This window comes from Schistocerca americana, chromosome 2 (assembly GCF_021461395.2).
Source record: "Schistocerca americana isolate TAMUIC-IGC-003095 chromosome 2, iqSchAmer2.1, whole genome shotgun sequence".
Taxonomy (NCBI): Eukaryota; Metazoa; Arthropoda; class Insecta; order Orthoptera; family Acrididae; genus Schistocerca; species Schistocerca americana.
Window position 1 is genome coordinate 194,629,218 of NC_060120.1, and position 16,652 is coordinate 194,645,869.

The 16,652-nt window shown below is 54.8% G+C and overlaps 40 non-coding genes across 40 annotated transcripts; 8 read left to right on the forward strand and 32 right to left on the reverse strand.

The window, feature by feature from the left end:
• Positions 1 to 495: 495 nt before the first annotated feature.
• Trnai-aau lies at positions 496 to 569 on the reverse strand. Its single transcript has one exon. It is a non-coding gene; the product is annotated as a tRNA-Ile (tRNA).
• Positions 570 to 767: 198 nt separating this feature from the next.
• Positions 768 to 839, reverse strand: Trnae-uuc. The gene has a single exon. It is a non-coding gene; the product is annotated as a tRNA-Glu (tRNA).
• A 281-nt stretch (positions 840 to 1,120) lies between these two features.
• Positions 1,121 to 1,193, reverse strand: Trnam-cau. Its single transcript has one exon. It is a non-coding gene; the product is annotated as a tRNA-Met (tRNA).
• A 293-nt stretch (positions 1,194 to 1,486) lies between these two features.
• Trnag-gcc lies at positions 1,487 to 1,557 on the reverse strand. Its single transcript has one exon. It is a non-coding gene; the product is annotated as a tRNA-Gly (tRNA).
• Positions 1,558 to 1,898: 341 nt separating this feature from the next.
• Positions 1,899 to 1,970, forward strand: Trnag-ucc. Its single transcript has one exon. It is a non-coding gene; the product is annotated as a tRNA-Gly (tRNA).
• A 576-nt stretch (positions 1,971 to 2,546) lies between these two features.
• Trnai-aau lies at positions 2,547 to 2,620 on the reverse strand. Its single transcript has one exon. It is a non-coding gene; the product is annotated as a tRNA-Ile (tRNA).
• A 198-nt stretch (positions 2,621 to 2,818) lies between these two features.
• Positions 2,819 to 2,890, reverse strand: Trnae-uuc. Its single transcript has one exon. It is a non-coding gene; the product is annotated as a tRNA-Glu (tRNA).
• A 281-nt stretch (positions 2,891 to 3,171) lies between these two features.
• Positions 3,172 to 3,244, reverse strand: Trnam-cau. The gene has a single exon. It is a non-coding gene; the product is annotated as a tRNA-Met (tRNA).
• Positions 3,245 to 3,537: 293 nt separating this feature from the next.
• On the reverse strand, positions 3,538 to 3,608 carry Trnag-gcc. The gene has a single exon. It is a non-coding gene; the product is annotated as a tRNA-Gly (tRNA).
• A 341-nt stretch (positions 3,609 to 3,949) lies between these two features.
• Positions 3,950 to 4,021, forward strand: Trnag-ucc. The gene has a single exon. It is a non-coding gene; the product is annotated as a tRNA-Gly (tRNA).
• Positions 4,022 to 4,597: 576 nt separating this feature from the next.
• Trnai-aau lies at positions 4,598 to 4,671 on the reverse strand. Its single transcript has one exon. It is a non-coding gene; the product is annotated as a tRNA-Ile (tRNA).
• Positions 4,672 to 4,869: 198 nt separating this feature from the next.
• Positions 4,870 to 4,941, reverse strand: Trnae-uuc. Its single transcript has one exon. It is a non-coding gene; the product is annotated as a tRNA-Glu (tRNA).
• Positions 4,942 to 5,222: 281 nt separating this feature from the next.
• On the reverse strand, positions 5,223 to 5,295 carry Trnam-cau. The gene has a single exon. It is a non-coding gene; the product is annotated as a tRNA-Met (tRNA).
• Positions 5,296 to 5,588: 293 nt separating this feature from the next.
• On the reverse strand, positions 5,589 to 5,659 carry Trnag-gcc. Its single transcript has one exon. It is a non-coding gene; the product is annotated as a tRNA-Gly (tRNA).
• Positions 5,660 to 6,000: 341 nt separating this feature from the next.
• On the forward strand, positions 6,001 to 6,072 carry Trnag-ucc. Its single transcript has one exon. It is a non-coding gene; the product is annotated as a tRNA-Gly (tRNA).
• Positions 6,073 to 6,648: 576 nt separating this feature from the next.
• On the reverse strand, positions 6,649 to 6,722 carry Trnai-aau. The gene has a single exon. It is a non-coding gene; the product is annotated as a tRNA-Ile (tRNA).
• A 198-nt stretch (positions 6,723 to 6,920) lies between these two features.
• Trnae-uuc lies at positions 6,921 to 6,992 on the reverse strand. The gene has a single exon. It is a non-coding gene; the product is annotated as a tRNA-Glu (tRNA).
• A 281-nt stretch (positions 6,993 to 7,273) lies between these two features.
• Positions 7,274 to 7,346, reverse strand: Trnam-cau. Its single transcript has one exon. It is a non-coding gene; the product is annotated as a tRNA-Met (tRNA).
• Positions 7,347 to 7,639: 293 nt separating this feature from the next.
• Positions 7,640 to 7,710, reverse strand: Trnag-gcc. Its single transcript has one exon. It is a non-coding gene; the product is annotated as a tRNA-Gly (tRNA).
• A 341-nt stretch (positions 7,711 to 8,051) lies between these two features.
• Positions 8,052 to 8,123, forward strand: Trnag-ucc. The gene has a single exon. It is a non-coding gene; the product is annotated as a tRNA-Gly (tRNA).
• A 576-nt stretch (positions 8,124 to 8,699) lies between these two features.
• On the reverse strand, positions 8,700 to 8,773 carry Trnai-aau. The gene has a single exon. It is a non-coding gene; the product is annotated as a tRNA-Ile (tRNA).
• Positions 8,774 to 8,971: 198 nt separating this feature from the next.
• Trnae-uuc lies at positions 8,972 to 9,043 on the reverse strand. The gene has a single exon. It is a non-coding gene; the product is annotated as a tRNA-Glu (tRNA).
• Positions 9,044 to 9,324: 281 nt separating this feature from the next.
• On the reverse strand, positions 9,325 to 9,397 carry Trnam-cau. Its single transcript has one exon. It is a non-coding gene; the product is annotated as a tRNA-Met (tRNA).
• Positions 9,398 to 9,690: 293 nt separating this feature from the next.
• On the reverse strand, positions 9,691 to 9,761 carry Trnag-gcc. The gene has a single exon. It is a non-coding gene; the product is annotated as a tRNA-Gly (tRNA).
• Positions 9,762 to 10,102: 341 nt separating this feature from the next.
• On the forward strand, positions 10,103 to 10,174 carry Trnag-ucc. The gene has a single exon. It is a non-coding gene; the product is annotated as a tRNA-Gly (tRNA).
• A 576-nt stretch (positions 10,175 to 10,750) lies between these two features.
• Trnai-aau lies at positions 10,751 to 10,824 on the reverse strand. Its single transcript has one exon. It is a non-coding gene; the product is annotated as a tRNA-Ile (tRNA).
• A 198-nt stretch (positions 10,825 to 11,022) lies between these two features.
• Trnae-uuc lies at positions 11,023 to 11,094 on the reverse strand. Its single transcript has one exon. It is a non-coding gene; the product is annotated as a tRNA-Glu (tRNA).
• Positions 11,095 to 11,375: 281 nt separating this feature from the next.
• On the reverse strand, positions 11,376 to 11,448 carry Trnam-cau. Its single transcript has one exon. It is a non-coding gene; the product is annotated as a tRNA-Met (tRNA).
• A 293-nt stretch (positions 11,449 to 11,741) lies between these two features.
• Trnag-gcc lies at positions 11,742 to 11,812 on the reverse strand. The gene has a single exon. It is a non-coding gene; the product is annotated as a tRNA-Gly (tRNA).
• Positions 11,813 to 12,153: 341 nt separating this feature from the next.
• Positions 12,154 to 12,225, forward strand: Trnag-ucc. The gene has a single exon. It is a non-coding gene; the product is annotated as a tRNA-Gly (tRNA).
• A 576-nt stretch (positions 12,226 to 12,801) lies between these two features.
• Trnai-aau lies at positions 12,802 to 12,875 on the reverse strand. Its single transcript has one exon. It is a non-coding gene; the product is annotated as a tRNA-Ile (tRNA).
• Positions 12,876 to 13,073: 198 nt separating this feature from the next.
• Positions 13,074 to 13,145, reverse strand: Trnae-uuc. The gene has a single exon. It is a non-coding gene; the product is annotated as a tRNA-Glu (tRNA).
• A 281-nt stretch (positions 13,146 to 13,426) lies between these two features.
• Trnam-cau lies at positions 13,427 to 13,499 on the reverse strand. The gene has a single exon. It is a non-coding gene; the product is annotated as a tRNA-Met (tRNA).
• A 293-nt stretch (positions 13,500 to 13,792) lies between these two features.
• Positions 13,793 to 13,863, reverse strand: Trnag-gcc. Its single transcript has one exon. It is a non-coding gene; the product is annotated as a tRNA-Gly (tRNA).
• A 341-nt stretch (positions 13,864 to 14,204) lies between these two features.
• On the forward strand, positions 14,205 to 14,276 carry Trnag-ucc. Its single transcript has one exon. It is a non-coding gene; the product is annotated as a tRNA-Gly (tRNA).
• Positions 14,277 to 14,852: 576 nt separating this feature from the next.
• Trnai-aau lies at positions 14,853 to 14,926 on the reverse strand. Its single transcript has one exon. It is a non-coding gene; the product is annotated as a tRNA-Ile (tRNA).
• A 198-nt stretch (positions 14,927 to 15,124) lies between these two features.
• Positions 15,125 to 15,196, reverse strand: Trnae-uuc. The gene has a single exon. It is a non-coding gene; the product is annotated as a tRNA-Glu (tRNA).
• Positions 15,197 to 15,477: 281 nt separating this feature from the next.
• Trnam-cau lies at positions 15,478 to 15,550 on the reverse strand. Its single transcript has one exon. It is a non-coding gene; the product is annotated as a tRNA-Met (tRNA).
• Positions 15,551 to 15,843: 293 nt separating this feature from the next.
• Trnag-gcc lies at positions 15,844 to 15,914 on the reverse strand. Its single transcript has one exon. It is a non-coding gene; the product is annotated as a tRNA-Gly (tRNA).
• Positions 15,915 to 16,255: 341 nt separating this feature from the next.
• Trnag-ucc lies at positions 16,256 to 16,327 on the forward strand. Its single transcript has one exon. It is a non-coding gene; the product is annotated as a tRNA-Gly (tRNA).
• Positions 16,328 to 16,652: the final 325 nt, after the last annotated feature.

The following is a 16,652-nucleotide window of genomic DNA, read 5'->3' on the forward strand; positions in this document are numbered from 1 at the left end:
GTGTGTCTCGACTTGTCTCGACTTTGCTCAGCTGACGCGAGAGCTGACGCTCTCAAATCGGCCTATATCAAAACGACAAGCACGAGAAACGACTGAGAGAGGTAAGGAGAGGCGAGGCGAGGCGATGGACACACAGCACGCCCCCTTCATTTCACGGTGGCGTCTCCCTGGCCGAATCGGGCTGTAGCTCCGAAAACAAAGGAGAAACAAAAATAGGAAGTAAAACTGCCAATACTGCCCTGTGTTCCCATGCGCTCTCCCGCCCAAGTACTGACAAGGGCCAAAGTTGTTACGCATCGGCAATCGGACATTTTCTTTCATTTTCTCTAACCAGTGTATTCAAGATATTATGGCCATTGCCGAGTGAATGCTGTAGTGCTTCCCGACGAGTCGGGTTCGGATCCTCTGTCAACTTCCACGCAGGGTGATGATCATTTGGTCATCACACTCGCCAGCTGAAATCGGCGCTGCCTTTTCGCAGTAGTAAAAGAGAAGTGGCCCGTGGGGGGATCGAACCCACGACCTTCGCGTTATTAGCACGACGCTCTAACCAACTGAGCTAACGGGCCTCGGCAGATGCAGTTGCTCAGCCCTACGCTGGAATCAGGTGGCATGAAGCCATACACCATTCCTATGGTCGTCGTGTGTCTGCTTCCCTAGTCTATATTCTGCTGACGGTCACGAAACAGTAGCTATATTGCGAGCAGGACGGGAAACGGCCGCTCGGACAGCTCAAACTTGTCACGATTCGTGTGGAAAAAATTCCGTTCCGGTACCGGGAATCGAACCCGGGCCTCCTGGGTGAAAGCCAGGTATCCTAGCCACTAGACCACACCGGATGCGGCCGTTTCATTCGACCGTTCGTACGGTCGCTTGTCGCATTGTCGCTCTCTTTGCGAGCATCTTTGCACATACTGACTGGCAAGGCGCGCACCTCAAACGTCGCAGAGCAATGCTTTTGGCTTCATGCTCTGCTGGGAGAAGAGGAATAGGGAAGCTGTATGTAGCAATAACAGGAAGTAAACATTTTCCCGCTGAAGCGTTGAAACGTTGCGGATAACAAACAAGAAATAAGTTGGCGCCCTAGCAACAGCACCACCTTCAGTCACAGAAAATTAGATGCCCCGGGTGAGGATCGAACTCACGACCTTAAGATTATGAGACTTACGCGCTGCCTACTGCGCTACCGAGGCAGGCGATCGTTAGACCTTCTGGAATCTTGGTAAGTACCGAATACAAGTGGTAGAGAGTCTGCACTCCCTGGCTCATTTTTTCTGTTGCTACACGTGCATTCACGGCGCGGCAGGCAACTTGCGATGCTAGGCCGACGCCAGTATGTACAATAGCACGCAGGAGTCCAAACGAGCAGTCGTCCGCGCTGCATGATTGGTTCTTTCCACACGGAATCCCGCGGTTCATTCTCATGGCTCACGCAGTTCGAGTGCGAAAGACACGCAGCACCCCTACCGGAGAAAAAACAAAATGATGCATCGGCCGGGAATCGAACCCGGGCCGCCCGCGTGGCAGGCGAGCATTCTACCACTGAACCACCGATGCTCGGGCCAGCGGTACCTTCACGCTGCTTCCCGAGCAGATGTCTCAAGGGAAAGTGGGACTGCCGTCAAGCGCCGTAGCATTCTGTGGAGAAGATGCTGCAGACGCTGAATCCTGCACTGCACTGCTTAAAGATGCCGCCAGAACGCGGTCCTCTGCGTACTCTTGCGCCGCCGGCGCCGACTCTTGCCAAAGGATGCGAAATGTGCGCGGATACGCTGTCCGAATGCGTCTGGATGTGCTCCCCTAGCCTGCCTCGAAATGCGCCTGCCGGGTACGATCACCTTCGGCCGCTGCCGACAGGCGGGAAGCCGACTCAGCGCGGTGGCGGGGCGCTCGCTTGTGCGGTGGTGGTGTAATGGTCAGCATAGTTGCCTTCCAAGCAGTTGATCCGGGTTCGATTCCCGGCCACCGCAGCAGGCTTTTAATTTCGCGTATGAGTACTTTTGCCACGCGCTCTTAAACTATTGTTTTTTCGCCCTCTTACTCGCTGCATACCAGCCCTTAGTGTGTCTCGACTTGTCTCGACTTTGCTCAGCTGACGCGAGAGCTGACGCTCTCAAATCGGCCTATATCAAAACGACAAGCACGAGAAACGACTGAGAGAGGTAAGGAGAGGCGAGGCGAGGCGATGGACACACAGCACGCCCCCTTCATTTCACGGTGGCGTCTCCCTGGCCGAATCGGGCTGTAGCTCCGAAAACAAAGGAGAAACAAAAATAGGAAGTAAAACTGCCAATACTGCCCTGTGTTCCCATGCGCTCACCCGCCCAAGTACTGACAAGGGCCAAAGTTGTTACGCATCGGCAATCGGACATTTTCTCTAACCAGTGTATTCAAGATATTATGGCCATTGCCGAGTGAATGCTGTAGTGCTTCCCGACGAGTCGGGTTCGGATCCTCTGTCAACTTCCACGCAGGGTGATGATCATTTGGTCATCACACTCGCCAGCTGAAATCGGCGCTGCCTTTTCGCAGTAGTAAAAGAGAAGTGGCCCGTGGGGGGATCGAACCCACGACCTTCGCGTTATTAGCACGACGCTCTAACCAACTGAGCTAACGGGCCTCGGCAGATGCAGTTGCTCAGCCCTACGCTGGAATCAGGTGGCATGAAGCCATACACCATTCCTATGGTCGTCGTGTGTCTGCTTCCCTAGTCTATATTCTGCTGACGGTCACGAAACAGTAGCTATATTGCGAGCAGGACGGGAAACGGCCGCTCGGACAGCTCAAACTTGTCACGATTCGTGTGGAAAAAATTCCGTTCCGGTACCGGGAATCGAACCCGGGCCTCCTGGGTGAAAGCCAGGTATCCTAGCCACTAGACCACACCGGATGCGGCCGTTTCATTCGACCGTTCGTACGGTCGCTTGTCGCATTGTCGCTCTCTTTGCGAGCATCTTTGCACATACTGACTGGCAAGGCGCGCACCTCAAACGTCGCAGAGCAATGCTTTTGGCTTCATGCTCTGCTGGGAGAAGAGGAATAGGGAAGCTGTATGTAGCAATAACAGGAAGTAAACATTTTCCCGCTGAAGCGTTGAAACGTTGCGGATAACAAACAAGAAATAAGTTGGCGCCCTAGCAACAGCACCACCTTCAGTCACAGAAAATTAGATGCCCCGGGTGAGGATCGAACTCACGACCTTAAGATTATGAGACTTACGCGCTGCCTACTGCGCTACCGAGGCAGGCGATCGTTAGACCTTCTGGAATCTTGGTAAGTACCGAATACAAGTGGTAGAGAGTCTGCACTCCCTGGCTCATTTTTTCTGTTGCTACACGTGCATTCACGGCGCGGCAGGCAACTTGCGATGCTAGGCCGACGCCAGTATGTACAATAGCACGCAGGAGTCCAAACGAGCAGTCGTCCGCGCTGCATGATTGGTTCTTTCCACACGGAATCCCGCGGTTCATTCTCATGGCTCACGCAGTTCGAGTGCGAAAGACACGCAGCACCCCTACCGGAGAAAAAACAAAATGATGCATCGGCCGGGAATCGAACCCGGGCCGCCCGCGTGGCAGGCGAGCATTCTACCACTGAACCACCGATGCTCGGGCCAGCGGTACCTTCACGCTGCTTCCCGAGCAGATGTCTCAAGGGAAAGTGGGACTGCCGTCAAGCGCCGTAGCATTCTGTGGAGAAGATGCTGCAGACGCTGAATCCTGCACTGCACTGCTTAAAGATGCCGCCAGAACGCGGTCCTCTGCGTACTCTTGCGCCGCCGGCGCCGACTCTTGCCAAAGGATGCGAAATGTGCGCGGATACGCTGTCCGAATGCGTCTGGATGTGCTCCCCTAGCCTGCCTCGAAATGCGCCTGCCGGGTACGATCACCTTCGGCCGCTGCCGACAGGCGGGAAGCCGACTCAGCGCGGTGGCGGGGCGCTCGCTTGTGCGGTGGTGGTGTAATGGTCAGCATAGTTGCCTTCCAAGCAGTTGATCCGGGTTCGATTCCCGGCCACCGCAGCAGGCTTTTAATTTCGCGTATGAGTACTTTTGCCACGCGCTCTTAAACTATTGTTTTTTCGCCCTCTTACTCGCTGCATACCAGCCCTTAGTGTGTCTCGACTTGTCTCGACTTTGCTCAGCTGACGCGAGAGCTGACGCTCTCAAATCGGCCTATATCAAAACGACAAGCACGAGAAACGACTGAGAGAGGTAAGGAGAGGCGAGGCGAGGCGATGGACACACAGCACGCCCCCTTCATTTCACGGTGGCGTCTCCCTGGCCGAATCGGGCTGTAGCTCCGAAAACAAAGGAGAAACAAAAATAGGAAGTAAAACTGCCAATACTGCCCTGTGTTCCCATGCGCTCACCCGCCCAAGTACTGACAAGGGCCAAAGTTGTTACGCATCGGCAATCGGACATTTTCTCTAACCAGTGTATTCAAGATATTATGGCCATTGCCGAGTGAATGCTGTAGTGCTTCCCGACGAGTCGGGTTCGGATCCTCTGTCAACTTCCACGCAGGGTGATGATCATTTGGTCATCACACTCGCCAGCTGAAATCGGCGCTGCCTTTTCGCAGTAGTAAAAGAGAAGTGGCCCGTGGGGGGATCGAACCCACGACCTTCGCGTTATTAGCACGACGCTCTAACCAACTGAGCTAACGGGCCTCGGCAGATGCAGTTGCTCAGCCCTACGCTGGAATCAGGTGGCATGAAGCCATACACCATTCCTATGGTCGTCGTGTGTCTGCTTCCCTAGTCTATATTCTGCTGACGGTCACGAAACAGTAGCTATATTGCGAGCAGGACGGGAAACGGCCGCTCGGACAGCTCAAACTTGTCACGATTCGTGTGGAAAAAATTCCGTTCCGGTACCGGGAATCGAACCCGGGCCTCCTGGGTGAAAGCCAGGTATCCTAGCCACTAGACCACACCGGATGCGGCCGTTTCATTCGACCGTTCGTACGGTCGCTTGTCGCATTGTCGCTCTCTTTGCGAGCATCTTTGCACATACTGACTGGCAAGGCGCGCACCTCAAACGTCGCAGAGCAATGCTTTTGGCTTCATGCTCTGCTGGGAGAAGAGGAATAGGGAAGCTGTATGTAGCAATAACAGGAAGTAAACATTTTCCCGCTGAAGCGTTGAAACGTTGCGGATAACAAACAAGAAATAAGTTGGCGCCCTAGCAACAGCACCACCTTCAGTCACAGAAAATTAGATGCCCCGGGTGAGGATCGAACTCACGACCTTAAGATTATGAGACTTACGCGCTGCCTACTGCGCTACCGAGGCAGGCGATCGTTAGACCTTCTGGAATCTTGGTAAGTACCGAATACAAGTGGTAGAGAGTCTGCACTCCCTGGCTCATTTTTTCTGTTGCTACACGTGCATTCACGGCGCGGCAGGCAACTTGCGATGCTAGGCCGACGCCAGTATGTACAATAGCACGCAGGAGTCCAAACGAGCAGTCGTCCGCGCTGCATGATTGGTTCTTTCCACACGGAATCCCGCGGTTCATTCTCATGGCTCACGCAGTTCGAGTGCGAAAGACACGCAGCACCCCTACCGGAGAAAAAACAAAATGATGCATCGGCCGGGAATCGAACCCGGGCCGCCCGCGTGGCAGGCGAGCATTCTACCACTGAACCACCGATGCTCGGGCCAGCGGTACCTTCACGCTGCTTCCCGAGCAGATGTCTCAAGGGAAAGTGGGACTGCCGTCAAGCGCCGTAGCATTCTGTGGAGAAGATGCTGCAGACGCTGAATCCTGCACTGCACTGCTTAAAGATGCCGCCAGAACGCGGTCCTCTGCGTACTCTTGCGCCGCCGGCGCCGACTCTTGCCAAAGGATGCGAAATGTGCGCGGATACGCTGTCCGAATGCGTCTGGATGTGCTCCCCTAGCCTGCCTCGAAATGCGCCTGCCGGGTACGATCACCTTCGGCCGCTGCCGACAGGCGGGAAGCCGACTCAGCGCGGTGGCGGGGCGCTCGCTTGTGCGGTGGTGGTGTAATGGTCAGCATAGTTGCCTTCCAAGCAGTTGATCCGGGTTCGATTCCCGGCCACCGCAGCAGGCTTTTAATTTCGCGTATGAGTACTTTTGCCACGCGCTCTTAAACTATTGTTTTTTCGCCCTCTTACTCGCTGCATACCAGCCCTTAGTGTGTCTCGACTTGTCTCGACTTTGCTCAGCTGACGCGAGAGCTGACGCTCTCAAATCGGCCTATATCAAAACGACAAGCACGAGAAACGACTGAGAGAGGTAAGGAGAGGCGAGGCGAGGCGATGGACACACAGCACGCCCCCTTCATTTCACGGTGGCGTCTCCCTGGCCGAATCGGGCTGTAGCTCCGAAAACAAAGGAGAAACAAAAATAGGAAGTAAAACTGCCAATACTGCCCTGTGTTCCCATGCGCTCACCCGCCCAAGTACTGACAAGGGCCAAAGTTGTTACGCATCGGCAATCGGACATTTTCTCTAACCAGTGTATTCAAGATATTATGGCCATTGCCGAGTGAATGCTGTAGTGCTTCCCGACGAGTCGGGTTCGGATCCTCTGTCAACTTCCACGCAGGGTGATGATCATTTGGTCATCACACTCGCCAGCTGAAATCGGCGCTGCCTTTTCGCAGTAGTAAAAGAGAAGTGGCCCGTGGGGGGATCGAACCCACGACCTTCGCGTTATTAGCACGACGCTCTAACCAACTGAGCTAACGGGCCTCGGCAGATGCAGTTGCTCAGCCCTACGCTGGAATCAGGTGGCATGAAGCCATACACCATTCCTATGGTCGTCGTGTGTCTGCTTCCCTAGTCTATATTCTGCTGACGGTCACGAAACAGTAGCTATATTGCGAGCAGGACGGGAAACGGCCGCTCGGACAGCTCAAACTTGTCACGATTCGTGTGGAAAAAATTCCGTTCCGGTACCGGGAATCGAACCCGGGCCTCCTGGGTGAAAGCCAGGTATCCTAGCCACTAGACCACACCGGATGCGGCCGTTTCATTCGACCGTTCGTACGGTCGCTTGTCGCATTGTCGCTCTCTTTGCGAGCATCTTTGCACATACTGACTGGCAAGGCGCGCACCTCAAACGTCGCAGAGCAATGCTTTTGGCTTCATGCTCTGCTGGGAGAAGAGGAATAGGGAAGCTGTATGTAGCAATAACAGGAAGTAAACATTTTCCCGCTGAAGCGTTGAAACGTTGCGGATAACAAACAAGAAATAAGTTGGCGCCCTAGCAACAGCACCACCTTCAGTCACAGAAAATTAGATGCCCCGGGTGAGGATCGAACTCACGACCTTAAGATTATGAGACTTACGCGCTGCCTACTGCGCTACCGAGGCAGGCGATCGTTAGACCTTCTGGAATCTTGGTAAGTACCGAATACAAGTGGTAGAGAGTCTGCACTCCCTGGCTCATTTTTTCTGTTGCTACACGTGCATTCACGGCGCGGCAGGCAACTTGCGATGCTAGGCCGACGCCAGTATGTACAATAGCACGCAGGAGTCCAAACGAGCAGTCGTCCGCGCTGCATGATTGGTTCTTTCCACACGGAATCCCGCGGTTCATTCTCATGGCTCACGCAGTTCGAGTGCGAAAGACACGCAGCACCCCTACCGGAGAAAAAACAAAATGATGCATCGGCCGGGAATCGAACCCGGGCCGCCCGCGTGGCAGGCGAGCATTCTACCACTGAACCACCGATGCTCGGGCCAGCGGTACCTTCACGCTGCTTCCCGAGCAGATGTCTCAAGGGAAAGTGGGACTGCCGTCAAGCGCCGTAGCATTCTGTGGAGAAGATGCTGCAGACGCTGAATCCTGCACTGCACTGCTTAAAGATGCCGCCAGAACGCGGTCCTCTGCGTACTCTTGCGCCGCCGGCGCCGACTCTTGCCAAAGGATGCGAAATGTGCGCGGATACGCTGTCCGAATGCGTCTGGATGTGCTCCCCTAGCCTGCCTCGAAATGCGCCTGCCGGGTACGATCACCTTCGGCCGCTGCCGACAGGCGGGAAGCCGACTCAGCGCGGTGGCGGGGCGCTCGCTTGTGCGGTGGTGGTGTAATGGTCAGCATAGTTGCCTTCCAAGCAGTTGATCCGGGTTCGATTCCCGGCCACCGCAGCAGGCTTTTAATTTCGCGTATGAGTACTTTTGCCACGCGCTCTTAAACTATTGTTTTTTCGCCCTCTTACTCGCTGCATACCAGCCCTTAGTGTGTCTCGACTTGTCTCGACTTTGCTCAGCTGACGCGAGAGCTGACGCTCTCAAATCGGCCTATATCAAAACGACAAGCACGAGAAACGACTGAGAGAGGTAAGGAGAGGCGAGGCGAGGCGATGGACACACAGCACGCCCCCTTCATTTCACGGTGGCGTCTCCCTGGCCGAATCGGGCTGTAGCTCCGAAAACAAAGGAGAAACAAAAATAGGAAGTAAAACTGCCAATACTGCCCTGTGTTCCCATGCGCTCACCCGCCCAAGTACTGACAAGGGCCAAAGTTGTTACGCATCGGCAATCGGACATTTTCTCTAACCAGTGTATTCAAGATATTATGGCCATTGCCGAGTGAATGCTGTAGTGCTTCCCGACGAGTCGGGTTCGGATCCTCTGTCAACTTCCACGCAGGGTGATGATCATTTGGTCATCACACTCGCCAGCTGAAATCGGCGCTGCCTTTTCGCAGTAGTAAAAGAGAAGTGGCCCGTGGGGGGATCGAACCCACGACCTTCGCGTTATTAGCACGACGCTCTAACCAACTGAGCTAACGGGCCTCGGCAGATGCAGTTGCTCAGCCCTACGCTGGAATCAGGTGGCATGAAGCCATACACCATTCCTATGGTCGTCGTGTGTCTGCTTCCCTAGTCTATATTCTGCTGACGGTCACGAAACAGTAGCTATATTGCGAGCAGGACGGGAAACGGCCGCTCGGACAGCTCAAACTTGTCACGATTCGTGTGGAAAAAATTCCGTTCCGGTACCGGGAATCGAACCCGGGCCTCCTGGGTGAAAGCCAGGTATCCTAGCCACTAGACCACACCGGATGCGGCCGTTTCATTCGACCGTTCGTACGGTCGCTTGTCGCATTGTCGCTCTCTTTGCGAGCATCTTTGCACATACTGACTGGCAAGGCGCGCACCTCAAACGTCGCAGAGCAATGCTTTTGGCTTCATGCTCTGCTGGGAGAAGAGGAATAGGGAAGCTGTATGTAGCAATAACAGGAAGTAAACATTTTCCCGCTGAAGCGTTGAAACGTTGCGGATAACAAACAAGAAATAAGTTGGCGCCCTAGCAACAGCACCACCTTCAGTCACAGAAAATTAGATGCCCCGGGTGAGGATCGAACTCACGACCTTAAGATTATGAGACTTACGCGCTGCCTACTGCGCTACCGAGGCAGGCGATCGTTAGACCTTCTGGAATCTTGGTAAGTACCGAATACAAGTGGTAGAGAGTCTGCACTCCCTGGCTCATTTTTTCTGTTGCTACACGTGCATTCACGGCGCGGCAGGCAACTTGCGATGCTAGGCCGACGCCAGTATGTACAATAGCACGCAGGAGTCCAAACGAGCAGTCGTCCGCGCTGCATGATTGGTTCTTTCCACACGGAATCCCGCGGTTCATTCTCATGGCTCACGCAGTTCGAGTGCGAAAGACACGCAGCACCCCTACCGGAGAAAAAACAAAATGATGCATCGGCCGGGAATCGAACCCGGGCCGCCCGCGTGGCAGGCGAGCATTCTACCACTGAACCACCGATGCTCGGGCCAGCGGTACCTTCACGCTGCTTCCCGAGCAGATGTCTCAAGGGAAAGTGGGACTGCCGTCAAGCGCCGTAGCATTCTGTGGAGAAGATGCTGCAGACGCTGAATCCTGCACTGCACTGCTTAAAGATGCCGCCAGAACGCGGTCCTCTGCGTACTCTTGCGCCGCCGGCGCCGACTCTTGCCAAAGGATGCGAAATGTGCGCGGATACGCTGTCCGAATGCGTCTGGATGTGCTCCCCTAGCCTGCCTCGAAATGCGCCTGCCGGGTACGATCACCTTCGGCCGCTGCCGACAGGCGGGAAGCCGACTCAGCGCGGTGGCGGGGCGCTCGCTTGTGCGGTGGTGGTGTAATGGTCAGCATAGTTGCCTTCCAAGCAGTTGATCCGGGTTCGATTCCCGGCCACCGCAGCAGGCTTTTAATTTCGCGTATGAGTACTTTTGCCACGCGCTCTTAAACTATTGTTTTTTCGCCCTCTTACTCGCTGCATACCAGCCCTTAGTGTGTCTCGACTTGTCTCGACTTTGCTCAGCTGACGCGAGAGCTGACGCTCTCAAATCGGCCTATATCAAAACGACAAGCACGAGAAACGACTGAGAGAGGTAAGGAGAGGCGAGGCGAGGCGATGGACACACAGCACGCCCCCTTCATTTCACGGTGGCGTCTCCCTGGCCGAATCGGGCTGTAGCTCCGAAAACAAAGGAGAAACAAAAATAGGAAGTAAAACTGCCAATACTGCCCTGTGTTCCCATGCGCTCACCCGCCCAAGTACTGACAAGGGCCAAAGTTGTTACGCATCGGCAATCGGACATTTTCTCTAACCAGTGTATTCAAGATATTATGGCCATTGCCGAGTGAATGCTGTAGTGCTTCCCGACGAGTCGGGTTCGGATCCTCTGTCAACTTCCACGCAGGGTGATGATCATTTGGTCATCACACTCGCCAGCTGAAATCGGCGCTGCCTTTTCGCAGTAGTAAAAGAGAAGTGGCCCGTGGGGGGATCGAACCCACGACCTTCGCGTTATTAGCACGACGCTCTAACCAACTGAGCTAACGGGCCTCGGCAGATGCAGTTGCTCAGCCCTACGCTGGAATCAGGTGGCATGAAGCCATACACCATTCCTATGGTCGTCGTGTGTCTGCTTCCCTAGTCTATATTCTGCTGACGGTCACGAAACAGTAGCTATATTGCGAGCAGGACGGGAAACGGCCGCTCGGACAGCTCAAACTTGTCACGATTCGTGTGGAAAAAATTCCGTTCCGGTACCGGGAATCGAACCCGGGCCTCCTGGGTGAAAGCCAGGTATCCTAGCCACTAGACCACACCGGATGCGGCCGTTTCATTCGACCGTTCGTACGGTCGCTTGTCGCATTGTCGCTCTCTTTGCGAGCATCTTTGCACATACTGACTGGCAAGGCGCGCACCTCAAACGTCGCAGAGCAATGCTTTTGGCTTCATGCTCTGCTGGGAGAAGAGGAATAGGGAAGCTGTATGTAGCAATAACAGGAAGTAAACATTTTCCCGCTGAAGCGTTGAAACGTTGCGGATAACAAACAAGAAATAAGTTGGCGCCCTAGCAACAGCACCACCTTCAGTCACAGAAAATTAGATGCCCCGGGTGAGGATCGAACTCACGACCTTAAGATTATGAGACTTACGCGCTGCCTACTGCGCTACCGAGGCAGGCGATCGTTAGACCTTCTGGAATCTTGGTAAGTACCGAATACAAGTGGTAGAGAGTCTGCACTCCCTGGCTCATTTTTTCTGTTGCTACACGTGCATTCACGGCGCGGCAGGCAACTTGCGATGCTAGGCCGACGCCAGTATGTACAATAGCACGCAGGAGTCCAAACGAGCAGTCGTCCGCGCTGCATGATTGGTTCTTTCCACACGGAATCCCGCGGTTCATTCTCATGGCTCACGCAGTTCGAGTGCGAAAGACACGCAGCACCCCTACCGGAGAAAAAACAAAATGATGCATCGGCCGGGAATCGAACCCGGGCCGCCCGCGTGGCAGGCGAGCATTCTACCACTGAACCACCGATGCTCGGGCCAGCGGTACCTTCACGCTGCTTCCCGAGCAGATGTCTCAAGGGAAAGTGGGACTGCCGTCAAGCGCCGTAGCATTCTGTGGAGAAGATGCTGCAGACGCTGAATCCTGCACTGCACTGCTTAAAGATGCCGCCAGAACGCGGTCCTCTGCGTACTCTTGCGCCGCCGGCGCCGACTCTTGCCAAAGGATGCGAAATGTGCGCGGATACGCTGTCCGAATGCGTCTGGATGTGCTCCCCTAGCCTGCCTCGAAATGCGCCTGCCGGGTACGATCACCTTCGGCCGCTGCCGACAGGCGGGAAGCCGACTCAGCGCGGTGGCGGGGCGCTCGCTTGTGCGGTGGTGGTGTAATGGTCAGCATAGTTGCCTTCCAAGCAGTTGATCCGGGTTCGATTCCCGGCCACCGCAGCAGGCTTTTAATTTCGCGTATGAGTACTTTTGCCACGCGCTCTTAAACTATTGTTTTTTCGCCCTCTTACTCGCTGCATACCAGCCCTTAGTGTGTCTCGACTTGTCTCGACTTTGCTCAGCTGACGCGAGAGCTGACGCTCTCAAATCGGCCTATATCAAAACGACAAGCACGAGAAACGACTGAGAGAGGTAAGGAGAGGCGAGGCGAGGCGATGGACACACAGCACGCCCCCTTCATTTCACGGTGGCGTCTCCCTGGCCGAATCGGGCTGTAGCTCCGAAAACAAAGGAGAAACAAAAATAGGAAGTAAAACTGCCAATACTGCCCTGTGTTCCCATGCGCTCTCCCGCCCAAGTACTGACAAGGGCCAAAGTTGTTACGCATCGGCAATCGGACATTTTCTCTAACCAGTGTATTCAAGATATTATGGCCATTGCCGAGTGAATGCTGTAGTGCTTCCCGACGAGTCGGGTTCGGATCCTCTGTCAACTTCCACGCAGGGTGATGATCATTTGGTCATCACACTCGCCAGCTGAAATCGGCGCTGCCTTTTCGCAGTAGTAAAAGAGAAGTGGCCCGTGGGGGGATCGAACCCACGACCTTCGCGTTATTAGCACGACGCTCTAACCAACTGAGCTAACGGGCCTCGGCAGATGCAGTTGCTCAGCCCTACGCTGGAATCAGGTGGCATGAAGCCATACACCATTCCTATGGTCGTCGTGTGTCTGCTTCCCTAGTCTATATTCTGCTGACGGTCACGAAACAGTAGCTATATTGCGAGCAGGACGGGAAACGGCCGCTCGGACAGCTCAAACTTGTCACGATTCGTGTGGAAAAAATTCCGTTCCGGTACCGGGAATCGAACCCGGGCCTCCTGGGTGAAAGCCAGGTATCCTAGCCACTAGACCACACCGGATGCGGCCGTTTCATTCGACCGTTCGTACGGTCGCTTGTCGCATTGTCGCTCTCTTTGCGAGCATCTTTGCACATACTGACTGGCAAGGCGCGCACCTCAAACGTCGCAGAGCAATGCTTTTGGCTTCATGCTCTGCTGGGAGAAGAGGAATAGGGAAGCTGTATGTAGCAATAACAGGAAGTAAACATTTTCCCGCTGAAGCGTTGAAACGTTGCGGATAACAAACAAGAAATAAGTTGGCGCCCTAGCAACAGCACCACCTTCAGTCACAGAAAATTAGATGCCCCGGGTGAGGATCGAACTCACGACCTTAAGATTATGAGACTTACGCGCTGCCTACTGCGCTACCGAGGCAGGCGATCGTTAGACCTTCTGGAATCTTGGTAAGTACCGAATACAAGTGGTAGAGAGTCTGCACTCCCTGGCTCATTTTTTCTGTTGCTACACGTGCATTCACGGCGCGGCAGGCAACTTGCGATGCTAGGCCGACGCCAGTATGTACAATAGCACGCAGGAGTCCAAACGAGCAGTCGTCCGCGCTGCATGATTGGTTCTTTCCACACGGAATCCCGCGGTTCATTCTCATGGCTCACGCAGTTCGAGTGCGAAAGACACGCAGCACCCCTACCGGAGAAAAAACAAAATGATGCATCGGCCGGGAATCGAACCCGGGCCGCCCGCGTGGCAGGCGAGCATTCTACCACTGAACCACCGATGCTCGGGCCAGCGGTACCTTCACGCTGCTTCCCGAGCAGATGTCTCAAGGGAAAGTGGGACTGCCGTCAAGCGCCGTAGCATTCTGTGGAGAAGATGCTGCAGACGCTGAATCCTGCACTGCACTGCTTAAAGATGCCGCCAGAACGCGGTCCTCTGCGTACTCTTGCGCCGCCGGCGCCGACTCTTGCCAAAGGATGCGAAATGTGCGCGGATACGCTGTCCGAATGCGTCTGGATGTGCTCCCCTAGCCTGCCTCGAAATGCGCCTGCCGGGTACGATCACCTTCGGCCGCTGCCGACAGGCGGGAAGCCGACTCAGCGCGGTGGCGGGGCGCTCGCTTGTGCGGTGGTGGTGTAATGGTCAGCATAGTTGCCTTCCAAGCAGTTGATCCGGGTTCGATTCCCGGCCACCGCAGCAGGCTTTTAATTTCGCGTATGAGTACTTTTGCCACGCGCTCTTAAACTATTGTTTTTTCGCCCTCTTACTCGCTGCATACCAGCCCTTAGTGTGTCTCGACTTGTCTCGACTTTGCTCAGCTGACGCGAGAGCTGACGCTCTCAAATCGGCCTATATCAAAACGACAAGCACGAGAAACGACTGAGAGAGGTAAGGAGAGGCGAGGCGAGGCGATGGACACACAGCACGCCCCCTTCATTTCACGGTGGCGTCTCCCTGGCCGAATCGGGCTGTAGCTCCGAAAACAAAGGAGAAACAAAAATAGGAAGTAAAACTGCCAATACTGCCCTGTGTTCCCATGCGCTCACCCGCCCAAGTACTGACAAGGGCCAAAGTTGTTACGCATCGGCAATCGGACATTTTCTCTAACCAGTGTATTCAAGATATTATGGCCATTGCCGAGTGAATGCTGTAGTGCTTCCCGACGAGTCGGGTTCGGATCCTCTGTCAACTTCCACGCAGGGTGATGATCATTTGGTCATCACACTCGCCAGCTGAAATCGGCGCTGCCTTTTCGCAGTAGTAAAAGAGAAGTGGCCCGTGGGGGGATCGAACCCACGACCTTCGCGTTATTAGCACGACGCTCTAACCAACTGAGCTAACGGGCCTCGGCAGAGGCAGTTGCTCAGCCCTACGCTGGAATCAGGTGGCATGAAGCCATACACCATTCCTATGGTCGTCGTGTGTCTGCTTCCCTAGTCTATATTCTGCTGACGGTCACGAAACAGTAGCTATATTGCGAGCAGGACGGGAAACGGCCGCTCGGACAGCTCAAACTTGTCACGATTCGTGTGGAAAAAATTCCGTTCCGGTACCGGGAATCGAACCCGGGCCTCCTGGGTGAAAGCCAGGTATCCTAGCCACTAGACCACACCGGATGCGGCCGTTTCATTCGACCGTTCGTACGGTCGCTTGTCGCATTGTCGCTCTCTTTGCGAGCATCTTTGCACATACTGACTGGCAAGGCGCGCACCTCAAACGTCGCAGAGCAATGCTTTTGGCTTCATGCTCTGCTGGGAGAAGAGGAATAGGGAAGCTGTATGTAGCAATAACAGGAAGTAAACATTTTCCCGCTGAAGCGTTGAAACGTTGCGGATAACAAACAAGAAATAAGTTGGCGCCCTAGCAACAGCACCACCTTCAGTCACAGAAAATTAGATGCCCCGGGTGAGGATCGAACTCACGACCTTAAGATTATGAGACTTACGCGCTGCCTACTGCGCTACCGAGGCAGGCGATCGTTAGACCTTCTGGAATCTTGGTAAGTACCGAATACAAGTGGTAGAGAGTCTGCACTCCCTGGCTCATTTTTTCTGTTGCTACACGTGCATTCACGGCGCGGCAGGCAACTTGCGATGCTAGGCCGACGCCAGTATGTACAATAGCACGCAGGAGTCCAAACGAGCAGTCGTCCGCGCTGCATGATTGGTTCTTTCCACACGGAATCCCGCGGTTCATTCTCATGGCTCACGCAGTTCGAGTGCGAAAGACACGCAGCACCCCTACCGGAGAAAAAACAAAATGATGCATCGGCCGGGAATCGAACCCGGGCCGCCCGCGTGGCAGGCGAGCATTCTACCACTGAACCACCGATGCTCGGGCCAGCGGTACCTTCACGCTGCTTCCCGAGCAGATGTCTCAAGGGAAAGTGGGACTGCCGTCAAGCGCCGTAGCATTCTGTGGAGAAGATGCTGCAGACGCTGAATCCTGCACTGCACTGCTTAAAGATGCCGCCAGAACGCGGTCCTCTGCGTACTCTTGCGCCGCCGGCGCCGACTCTTGCCAAAGGATGCGAAATGTGCGCGGATACGCTGTCCGAATGCGTCTGGATGTGCTCCCCTAGCCTGCCTCGAAATGCGCCTGCCGGGTACGATCACCTTCGGCCGCTGCCGACAGGCGGGAAGCCGACTCAGCGCGGTGGCGGGGCGCTCGCTTGTGCGGTGGTGGTGTAATGGTCAGCATAGTTGCCTTCCAAGCAGTTGATCCGGGTTCGATTCCCGGCCACCGCAGCAGGCTTTTAATTTCGCGTATGAGTACTTTTGCCACGCGCTCTTAAACTATTGTTTTTTCGCCCTCTTACTCGCTGCATACCAGCCCTTAGTGTGTCTCGACTTGTCTCGACTTTGCTCAGCTGACGCGAGAGCTGACGCTCTCAAATCGGCCTATATCAAAACGACAAGCACGAGAAACGACTGAGAGAGGTAAGGAGAGGCGAGGCGAGGCGATGGACACACAGCACGCCCCCTTCATTTCACGGTGGCGTCTCCCTGGCCGAATCGGGCTGTAGCTCCGAAAACAAAGGAGAAACAAAAATAGGAAGTAAAACTGCCAATA